The 11,019-nt window shown below is 45.6% G+C and overlaps 1 protein-coding gene across 1 annotated transcript in view; it reads left to right on the top strand.

Annotated features, from left to right (window-relative positions):
* Positions 1-310: 310 nt before the first annotated feature.
* CREB5 (cAMP responsive element binding protein 5) overlaps positions 311-11,019 on the top strand; it is a 255,855-nt gene continuing 245,146 nt past the window's right edge. Inside the window, exon 1 of the mRNA XM_075417436.1 lies at positions 311-337. The gene's annotated coding sequence lies outside the window, so the exon portion shown is untranslated. The remainder of the gene's footprint in view (positions 338-11,019) is intronic.

The following is an 11,019-nucleotide window of genomic DNA, read 5'->3' as shown; positions in this document are numbered from 1 at the left end:
CGGAGCGCGCCTCCCCGCGACCCCCGGCCGGGCGCCGCCGGACCCCCCCGCGAGGGGCGGGACATTGTTTCCAGGCTGACTCACCCCCGCTCCGCCCCCCCTCGGGGGCGGGGCCGAGGGAGGCCTCGCCCCAGCCCCGCGCGCCCGCCCGGCCGCCCCCCCCAGCCCCCCCCCTCCCTCCCGGCACGGACCGCAATGATTTAGAAGTTCAGGAATCCCACGTGACGTCACGGAGGGTGATGTAATGCTTCTCTAAATAGAACGTATTGTAACCGTCCCTCAGTCCAACGTGGTTCCTCCGGCCGCGCCGCCGGTCCCGTCCCCGCCGCGCCGGGCGGTAAGTTCCTCAAAGCACGGGGCTGCCCCGGGAAGGTGCCCGGCGCGGCGCGGCGCGGCAGCGCCCGGGTGAGCGGCTGGAGCAGGGGCAGCCCGCGGGGGCTCGTCCCTCCGCCGCCGCGTCCGCTCCGGAGCCGGGGAGCGCCGGTCCCTGCCGCTGCCGGCTGCGGGGATCCCGCCGACCCCGCGGCGGGTCGGGCAGGGCGGCGGGGGGCCGGGGGATCCGCACCTCGGGGGCTTGGGGAAGTCTCTGCGCGCCGCTTCCCGGGACGGGACGGGGCGGCTGCCGCGGGGCGCGGGCATCCCCCCGCTCCGCGCTGCCCCGGGCCGGCGGGCAGCTGCCGGCGGAGGGGCCGCGGTCTCCCCGCGGCGGGACGGACGGCAGCGGGCAGTGACGGCCCGGCGGCGCGCTGCCCCGCCGCCCCCTCGCCCCTCAACTTCTGGGCGAGTTTGGCGGCGGCCGCACCGAGCCGGGACCCTCCGGGGGTGGGCGCGGAGCGGGGCCGCCTTCCCCCGTGAGACACCCCGGGTGCGGGGCTGCTCGCGGCCCTGACGTCATGCTGCGGGCCGGTGCGGGGCTGATGCTCCGCGTCTGATGCCTCCGGGTCCGGGGCGGGGGGGAGCGCTGGCAGTGTCCCCGCTCTACAGTCCCGCTCTCCCTTTGCAGCCCCGCTGCTCTGCTCGTCGCCCCCCGGCTCCGCGTCCCCCCGCCTGCCCCACCGCCACTGCCCTCTCTTGCAGGGGTCTTTCTCTCTCTCCCCAGCGAAGTTTTGGGGACGCGGAGAGCTTCGGGAGTGTAAGGGGAATACTTGCTAAACTCTGCCTCCTCGGTTATTTATGTCCCAGCATGGTGAGTGAGCCTGCATCTCCAGGGCTTAATGCAAGCTTTACAGTCGGAAAGAGAGGGGTCGGTCAAAGACGGGGGTGGGAATGAAGGAAAATGAAATGCCCACGTGTGGGTTGTTTTATTTTTTCCTAATCCAGAAGGATATTAGGAGTATCTTAAGCAGCAGGATTAGAAGATTTCCATATATTATCAGTAAGGGAAAGTGCTTAGCTAGATGAAATTAAAGCTTGAACGTCAGCGTAATAATTACCGCGAAGCATCTTGCTCGGGCTTCCCTTGGGACCGCGCAGTTGTCAGAGAGGCGCTCGCCCGCTGGCTTGCACCAGCCTTTCCCTGCCTGGGAGCCAGCGCAAACTTTCTTGTAAGGAACTGTCACGCAGAAATAATCCAGAAACCAGACTGAAAGGAAATTGGGAGGTGGAAGGTGAGAGCCGAATGCGAAGACGTAGCGTGATTTGGGGGGATTTTGCAGAAGGAGGTGCGCTTTCATAAGGGTATGGTTTATTTTCAGCGGGAGAGTGTGCGGTGTTGAAAGTCCCTGCTTGGTGTTTTGGAACTTTCGTGCGGTGCATGAGGTTGTCTGTATCAAGCCCTCGAAATTCTTCATTAAAAAATGGCTTAAAATCCTTATTTGTGACTCCTTAATCCTAAGGGGAGCTGTGCAGGTCGCAAAGCACTAGGGAAACGTGTGATTAATGATCAGTGATAAGTGATTAGTGGTTTTATTCAAACTGTTACCTCTGACCAGAAGCACACATCAGAGGATTAACAGGTTCTTTAGATAAATGCTCATTAGTGGAAGGGGGAAAGCAAAGATAATAGGCATGCACACAGGGACAACTTTCTAGGAAAATCATTCCTGTCTCTGGCACAATAAGCTCTATTAGCAGAAAGGCTCTTTAATTTAAAAGTTGCTTTTATCTTGTAAATCAAAGATGGATGTGGAAGTTCGCTGCGCTATTATAGCCTAAATTTTCCCATATCACTAGATGTGGATTATCTCAGCAGTGATATTTTATTTAAAAAAAAAAACACGCCCCCCCCAGCCGAGCCCCCAATTGAACCTTTGAGAAAGCTGCGCGCTGCCCGGTGCCGCAGCCCGGCAGAGCCCGGGGGGCAGAGCCGCGCCGGCCGGCGGCGGGCTGGGTGGCGCGGTCCCCTGCTCCGCCCGGCCGTGCGCCCGGGCCGCGGGCTCGGCCGGCGGCGGCTGCCTGGGTGTCAGTCCCTCGGGCTGGCTGCAGGGTTGGCTCTGTGCGGGGCTGGAGGCTAGGCGGTGCGACGAGCTTGTAGTCACATTTTCCACGTCAGTTAATCGAGTGAGTTAAAGGCTACTGGAAAAATTAGTCTCATTTACTGAAAGAAACGGTGAGTGAGAGAAAGACGGGGAGGACGAGAGAGGGACGAGGAGCTTCGACCTGGGGCGTAGCTCTTCATTGAGCTGTGCTGTACCGCTTTAATGAAGTGCAGTTCTGATGGCCTTAATTACTGAAGCCTGAAAGCACTCGGGAGTTTTTCCTCCAGCTATCACTGGCAAAGTGAGGGTTGGTGTTTCTTCTTTTTTTTTTTCTTTTTTTAAAAGTCACTAAAAAGAAAGAACAGTTGGTGTGGTCGTTGAACAAAACAACTTGGACCTGACTGTACTCTACAGAAAATGGTAAGGAGTCTATTTTTCTGAAAACTAACCAGGGATTTCTCATCACTCTATCACACGTGGGTTCTGAAGCACTGGTGTCTACTGCTGTGCATAGACTTGGGGATGTTTCTGCTGTCCTGTTAGCTTAAATGGGATTTATGTTGGTTGGCATCTGTGGAGATCATCAAAGTTTCAAAACTTTAAATGAAAAACTGGAGTGAAACAGGAAATAGAAATAATGAACTTATGGCAAGAAAAAGAAATTGCTGTAGTATCCTATTGTTACATCTTTAGTTGGAGGCTGTTAGGAGTAGTCAGACTAATGATTAAAATCAAAAAGTTTTGTAATAGCATATAAAAAAGGCAATGAGCTCTGTCTGCCACTCTTGAATATTGGATGGCACTCTTCCAGGAGTTAAATCTGCAGTGTTTCAAAAACTTCACACTTTTAGAACAGTTGTAACCCTTCGCCCCTCACCAAAATATCCCTTAATAGTTGAGCTTCAGTTTATTGAACTCTACCTCTGCTAATTTAACCCGGGGAATGTAAAGGGAAGCAAACCATGTATATAGATTACAGGGAAAGATAGAAGCAAGATAGTGCATGTCATTTTATTTATGTCATCATTTATCAGAACGATTTTCACAGATAAAGTATAATAGGTACTTTTTAATTTGATATTCAGGTTCTTGCTTTCAGAACCTGAAATACGCTGGAGTCGCTTCCATTTATTCTGTGCCCTACAGAGGAGTCTTCTGTAAAAGACTATTTCAGGGAGAGCCGGAGTTCACTCTGGAGTTGGTAAGAGAGAGGCAATCTCCCAGTGCCTTTGGAAGGTGGCTTTCCTGTACTGAGCCTTTCAGCGTCGTGGGGGCAGAGTCTCTGTGAGCTCAGTAAGTCTTGCAGAAGGGTCTGAAACTTGGTTAGTAACTTGTCTGCTTGTGACCCCCTGCAAAAACCTGTCTCTGCGCCACTAATCAAGGCATGAGGATCTTAAATAGGAGAAGACTGCCTGCAAGGTTGTTGTTCCTTTTAAAACAGTTTATTTAATCAAAGACTTTTCCTCTAATCTTTGTCATCCTGTGTCTCTGATTTCTGCTGTTAGTTAACTTTCTGGATTTTCTGCAAACCTGTTGATTTGAGGACTTCTGTTTATGTATTATTAGCCGTCTTTCAAGCTTAATTTTAATTCCAATGATGGTCTTTCCTATGAACCCTGTATTATGGAGAGAACTATTTCTGAACAAGATTTTGCAGTAAAAGATGAGCAAAACTGTTTCTACTTAAAGATTTTTGTTGTTGTTGTTGTTATTAAGGACCACATGATTTATTACTGGAACAAAATGGTAATTTTTCTTAAGGCCCGCAGATACTGATTTTTCTTGTAACTTGTTACAGGAAAACTCTACTCAGTAGACGCAGTTGCTGGAAACACAGACAGGTGTGTGAAGCAAAGGGTCTTTTCAGTTCTGCTTCGTTAAGTCCAGGTGATTCTTTGCTTTGGTTTGGTTTTCTCATACTAAACAAATTAATAGGTAGACTTATATAATAAAGATAGCTTATTTGGCTTAATCTTTTGTGTATAAACTCTTATTACAGCGAATACCTAGGAGTCCTTGTGGAAATATTTAAAGTGCTTTCAGATTCTGTCCATCATAAGTACTAATGGCAGGGCCGATCAGACATCTTGGTGGGTCATTGCCACTCTGCAATGTCTCAGAACAATTTCTGTTGGCCTGTCCGCTCCCTCTCGCCACACTGCATGCTGTTGAACCCTTGACAAAACCCCCTGATTTCTAGGTAAGTGATGTATTCTGCTCTGCAAATTATAATGCTCTAGGGCTTTTAGGGCTCCAGACCTAAATTAGTGTTTTTAGGACTTTTGCATTTTTCAGCCTTGAGAAGTGATCAAAGTTGATTGCAAATTTAAAGCAACAGTTTGGAATAAGAACTATGAAAACACTTTTTCCTCTTACCAAAACTTATATGACTGTGCTAATTTACATTTTTTAAGGTGTAGTATTTTCTGACACAGGCAAAACAATGATCTTGGACAATATCTTATCATGCTGTATTTGAACATTAGCTGTATTACAGCAGTAAGTACAGAAATTAGCTTTTGTACGCATGACATGCAAAACCAAAATGCTGTTATAGAAATACTTTTTTTTGGTTATACATATAATCAAAGAAATTATTTAAATCATCTCAGGTGTACATAACAAGCACAACATGACATACATAAAATAATTATTTCGGTGATGCGGCAAAAAGACTTGTTGAAGCAGATAAGCTGTTGTGTCTCGTTACGTCCAAGGAGCTGTTCTGTTGGTTTGTGCACTGATGATTTGCTCCTATTATGGCTCAGGTTGAAGGTGCAAGCCCGACACTTTAAAAATAATAGTACGTCTACTGTTTTTCACAAAGGTGTTATTTTACTTGCTAATTAAAAATACTGAGAGTCAGCTTTTTTTTTTACTAGCCATCACATGGGAAATGCAGCTGTTATTTGCCCTTAAAGAGTTTAGAAAGGGTTGGTTGCCCTGGTTTGTAGGCTTCTAGATGGTGATATCGAATGCTGTTTTATAAACACAAAGAGATTTTCCAAGGATTTTGCTGAAGGCTGTAGGGTTTTCAAAGTAAAACATTGAGAGCTTACGACAGTTTCCTTAGCTTAAAAATTGTTTTGCTTTTGGTTCTTGTTTCCGTCTTGTATTTTTTTGAGAGTTTGTTCAAGAAGTCAGTCCCACGCACAACTTCAAAATAAATGCCTCGAAATGTTGTGATCAGCAGTGTTTGTCTAGGTGTGCAGCTGTAATAACCTCGTCCGCTGAGACAGCTCATGTCACCGTTGTGACACCCTTCCACGTAAGGTGATTTGAAGGTGTGGGGTGCAGCCCGGCTTGGCCAGAGAGCTCCACTCAGCGGGTGATATGAAGGGCAACGTCTTGAGAAAAATCATAGAGGAGTGAGATTTGCATTTAATTGGGGGAAAATACTACAAATCCTCTATTACCTTCGCCAGCATCAGGAGCCGAGTCTGCTTTTCTTTGGCTCTGAATGCTTTCATTACTCTTACTAGGGTACGGAGACCTCTGATTAGCTCAGGAACTGGGCATGGCTTGGTCTCGACCTCAGCTCACTACCCCACATAAACTCTGCAGATAGTTTCTGTCGCCTTTTTGTCCTTTGCAGTATTTTCTCAAATGGTTCTCTGCTCTCATCTCAATTTCTTTCCTCCCTGAGGGCCTTGCCTTCGGGTGCCACCATGCAGTGAACATTTTGATGCTGTTGAAGTGCTTGGTCCCAGTCTCGGTATATTTGTGTGTTTTGAAGTTTTCTGTCCAGGGATGTACTGAGCTTAAGCTGGTCATCCTTGAACACACTGCTGAAATTTAATACAAGCGTTATCAGAGAAACGTGTCTAATTTGGCTGATCTTTTTCTCATTGAGAGGAAGAAGTGGCCTTTTTACGTGTTTACTTTGTGGGTTTGTGCCATAAGTTCCTCCTGAATTGCATATAAGGCAGCGTTGTTTATAGCCAGCTTTTTTCCGAGCTGTTTGCAAGTACTCAGAAATTAATTTGGCTCATGTGGGAAATTAACCTGGAGCAGTGGTTCCCAGATTTAACGTCTGAGTCTTTTTGTTCTGGCCAAATGTAAGTCATGTGAGTTAATATGTGATGCTCAACACAGGGGGCTCTGTAGCACAATAAACGGAGTTTGAGATTGGGTTTAGGATGCGTTGCATGGAGCGGCTACAACAGTAAGCACTAAATTGAGATGTTACCGTATTGTACTCTATTTTTACGTTCACTGTGCTTTAAATCTTTCAGTTTTGGGGTGCGGAGTTGGTATGATGATTACCTGTGGAGTTGTATTTGGAGTAAGCAATGGAGCACTCCAAGATATGGATGATGATATTAGTAGGTCACTCTGTTGTACATTGATGCCACAAACCGGCTGCCAGTAATTCAGTCATGGGTGAACTAGTTTACTGTTATCCCAAGTCCAGATACACCTTTTATTTCACTTTCAGAAAACCTGACGTTCAATAGCAATAGTTGGTTGCTAGGTCAGTTGCTTCAGATTACGAATAGTAAATCATACCTCTGTAGGTACTACTCCAAATTAATTTTAGCCGGTTGGTTTAATCTGGGCCTGTTTTGGTTATAGTCAGGTCAGTGAATGAGTTTGCCACTAAATATTTTTAGGAGCCCAGCAGGAACTCCAAAGGTGACCTGAGTGTGTGCTGGCAAAGAGCCTGGAATTGTGCTGGTCCAGAAACGAACACTGTCTGTATTAGAAATTTGGGCATGCCAATGCCTCACTTACAGGAAACTTTGTTTCTTGGAGTGGTAGTAAAATACAACCCAAAGAAACAAAAAGCTGAGCAACAGAATAGGAAGAAGATAATAAATTGCTTTGTTCAGGAATACCTTGTAGTACCTGTTGTTTAACCTCATTACTGAGCAAATGTTTTAGGAAGAAAAAATCTTTGTTAAGGGTTTGTGAGGATTTCAACCACCCCATCGACTTCCTTTTTTTGTGACTTAAGATAAAAAAAAAGCTGCTTTTGCTGGTGATAGCAGGGCGGGGGCATTTGCACATTTTTATTTTAAAGTTGAAGAGATCAGGATCAACACCTGTAGAGACTTCCATCATTTCCCAGAGAGCACGCAAAATGAGGGAACAGAAGAGATTCTGTAGTTAAAACAAGTTAAGGAATTTTCCTTCTTTCCTCATTTCCACATCCTTAACTGTATCTGTGTAGTACTTAAAGGTTATGTTATACCTGTTATTAAATAAGGTCAGTGTATGTTTTTTTTACTGGCAGTGCAATGGAAAAGTATTTTAAAAAGATGGTAGGGAAAAAATGAATGATATGAAAACTAAACCACTTTCTACAATTCTCGTACTGCGCTCTCATTCTTCAGCATAAATAAAGCAGTGCATGGACTCAAGCATGAAAATAAGTCAAATGTGAGTAATTGCTGGTTTATCACAAAAAGTGAGAGAAAGCAGTAATTTAACTATTTTGATATGAATCTTTAAAAGAGAAGTTCCTCTAAATAACCTTCTATGAAAGTAGAAAGGATCAAAAGAGCCTTGGGTTTTATGACTGGGTAAGGAGAATTACATTCTTGCGGATTTAAAAAATATCATAGTAGAGCCTAATTCTCCACTCACCCCAACAGAAATCTGGAGCAACTCTATTGAAAACTGTGGAGTTAGCGACTGCTATAACAGTCATTGAGAAGAAAATTAGATTCACGGGGGCTATTCTGAGCGTAGCCTATCAGTTGTGTGCTGTGCAAATCCCATTATTGAAGTAATAGCCTGACATGTCACGTTAAGGACGGCTGTTTCCCCCAAGATGAACACGTTTATAGCTCTCCTCATCTTGTGACTACTTTTAAGGGGGCAGGGGGATATTGAGAATACTTATTTTGTGCTCAATTAATATTCCTTCCGTGCACTCTCTTTCCTCTCACGCGCTTTATGTGTGGGTGCGCAGTCTGCACTCTCCATCATCTATCTGTCTGTGTGTCTTTGACGGTGACAGTCACCACTCTGGCCTCAGGCTTGCACGCAGTAGATGAAAAGCCTACCAAGGTTTTCACTGAAACATGGCAGGATATAATTCTGCTCCTAAATATGATGTGCATTTTCACTCTTAACGATACTGTTGTGAATTGGGAGTAACACCTTAGACTTCAGTGGTGTTTTTTTTTATTTGTGGAGTTTTGTGGGTTTTGTTTTTTTTTTCTTTTTTTTTTTTTTTTTTTTTTAAAGAGAGAGGTGGAGGGGGGAAGAAGTGGGAAGGCAGCGTAGCCCTGCAGTTTTAATAAACTGAAATACTTATTTGAAGCACTGGAAAGCAAGGCCCAAGTCACTTGAGCATCCTGCGCTGTTCCCAGGCTGACCTGCAAGTGAGAGCACACAGAGTCTTTCAGAAATGGGGAAAATTCTCATCGCTGCCTGATCTACTCTGATTTTATGAAACAGCAATTGGCAACAGGGAATTTTGAGTAAGAAAAACATTGTAAAGGGTGGTAAATAGACAGTGTACAGTGTACAACCCCCGCCTCCCCCAGCCCTAATCACATACACTCGCTTCCAGCTTTCTCATTTTGACCCAGGATATGTGGGGTCAGTTCTGTAACTTTTGAAATTGGTATAAATCCATTGACTTCTCTGAAACTGTGCGGAATGAGGGTATGGCCCACAGTTGTTTATTAATGGCACGCAAGGGGCAACTTCTGCATATAATCTTTTGTGAGAGGATGTAACGGAAAAGTTTCAGGCCTTGTAACTGACACCGGTGTGGAGAGGTTCTCTGGATCCTTCACAATCCAGAGGTTAATTTATTAAAAAAATGAAAAACCCACGACTATTATTTCATTGCCAAACATTTTAAAAAAGCACTATTTATGTAGGCCCTATATAAGCACACATTGTCTTATGTTCCTTCTGCTGGCTTTGCGTTTGACTAAACCATTATTCTCGGAGCACTGCTGTGCTGAGATCATCAGTGATGATGGTGTGAAAACAAACAAGTTTTAGCATGAGAAGTCACTATATATAATTTGACAGGGAGGTTGTCAGCAACAAAACATCCACATTAATTTCATCTCTGGTCAAAGCAAAATAAAAATCGGGTGGCTGGTGGGAAAAATACATTCTTAGTGGAAGGGGATTGTCTCTTAATTCTGCAAGGTGCTGTGTCAGCTAAAAGAAGGACCCGTCTCAATCCCCATTGAAGTCAATGGGCGTTGAGGGCACTCAGGGACTAGTGGCATTGTGACCTTTTTCTCCAAAGTTTAGTAAAACTGCTGAGATGAAACTTAATTCCTCATTAATTCAAACTCTGAGCAAGTTCTTGGGAGAAAAGCTCTCTTTGTTAAAGATCGAGATACCCTCCATCTCTTCAACAGAGAGCTAAAAAAGTACGTGCTCTAATTCTGTAGCCTTCAAGGAGTCCTTCAACACCAAGACCGACAATAAGAGCTCATATTCTGCATGTACCTTAACAGTACAAAAATCCTGCTTTGGAGAAAAACATTTCTGGCCTCTGTTACATTACACAGAATGTCACATGCTGTGTACGATGAGTTCCTTGCTGTATCTCTTCTTTTGGGGAAACTCCCTTCTTTAAACAGGGGAAGATGCAGTGCTGGGAGTGCTGCTGAGCTGCGTGGCCACGTTGCGTAGTGTGGGAGCATGCACTGCATGGCGGGTGCAAATGTGGCCGCAGAAGCTTCCTTATGCCTTTTCCCACTAATAAAATTGCCAGCCACCAGGGTTCAAGCGCCTTCAGAAAGCCCAGGAAAGATTTCGAGCAAATCTCTTACTTGGCTCCAGCACTTAGAAGGTACTGGACAGGGAAATGCCCATGTCTACATTTACAGAGCCTTTAATGCCGTGTAACACCTGAAGTGGGAAGGTATCACATGGAGAATGCGTTTTGTAAAACATCCATCATTTGTAGCCTGACATCACAGAAGTTTAAGAGCAAACCCAAGGCTGCCATCAAGCAGACTGGTTTGTATGGAGAGACTTTTGTGTACATAGTAAATGATACACAGCAATAAGCTGGGATGCTCATAGCTGGGGGAAAGAAAGGCAAAAGCAGATACTCAGTGGTGTGGAAATAACAGGTCTTTGTTAAAGTCTGGCTGTGAAAGAGTGAAATGAAAATCCAGAAAGCGATACTTTTTTAGCCTTGTATAATTCTATGGATAGCATTTTCCTCATATACCCAGTGCCTTCCTAATGGCCATCTTCAAAATGTATGCTTAAAAGAAGGGGTCATCCTTTTGGTGCCCACATTAAAATGCTGGTTATTTCTCCATCTAATGACAAACTCGGCTTAGAACCATGTGTGGTCTCAAATATGGTGCATGTGAGATGGCCTCTCGAGTGGCAAGGTCCTGACAGAGCCTCTTGTCTCTTGCCAAGCCCCGTATTTAGCACAGAGGGGATTTCCTTGCCGTTGTGCAGAGAAGACAGTTGGGCCCCAGGGTTCCTCTGCAGCCCCATCCGGTCCCAAGTTAAATCAAGTAGCAGTTGCCAGGGGTAAGGTGGTCATCCCACGAGCAGTGGCTTTGGCAGGGAGTTTGTCTGTCCTATGCTGCCAGGCTGGTGACTTTTTTGGAAGAAAAAAAAGAAAATTATTCATCAAAGACTTTCACAAGAAGTT

This window comes from Opisthocomus hoazin, chromosome 4 (genome assembly GCF_030867145.1).
Source record: "Opisthocomus hoazin isolate bOpiHoa1 chromosome 4, bOpiHoa1.hap1, whole genome shotgun sequence".
NCBI classification, from domain to species: domain Eukaryota; kingdom Metazoa; phylum Chordata; class Aves; order Opisthocomiformes; family Opisthocomidae; genus Opisthocomus; species Opisthocomus hoazin.
Note: the sequence above shows the minus strand (reverse complement) of the source record. Positions and strands in the feature narration are given on the sequence as shown.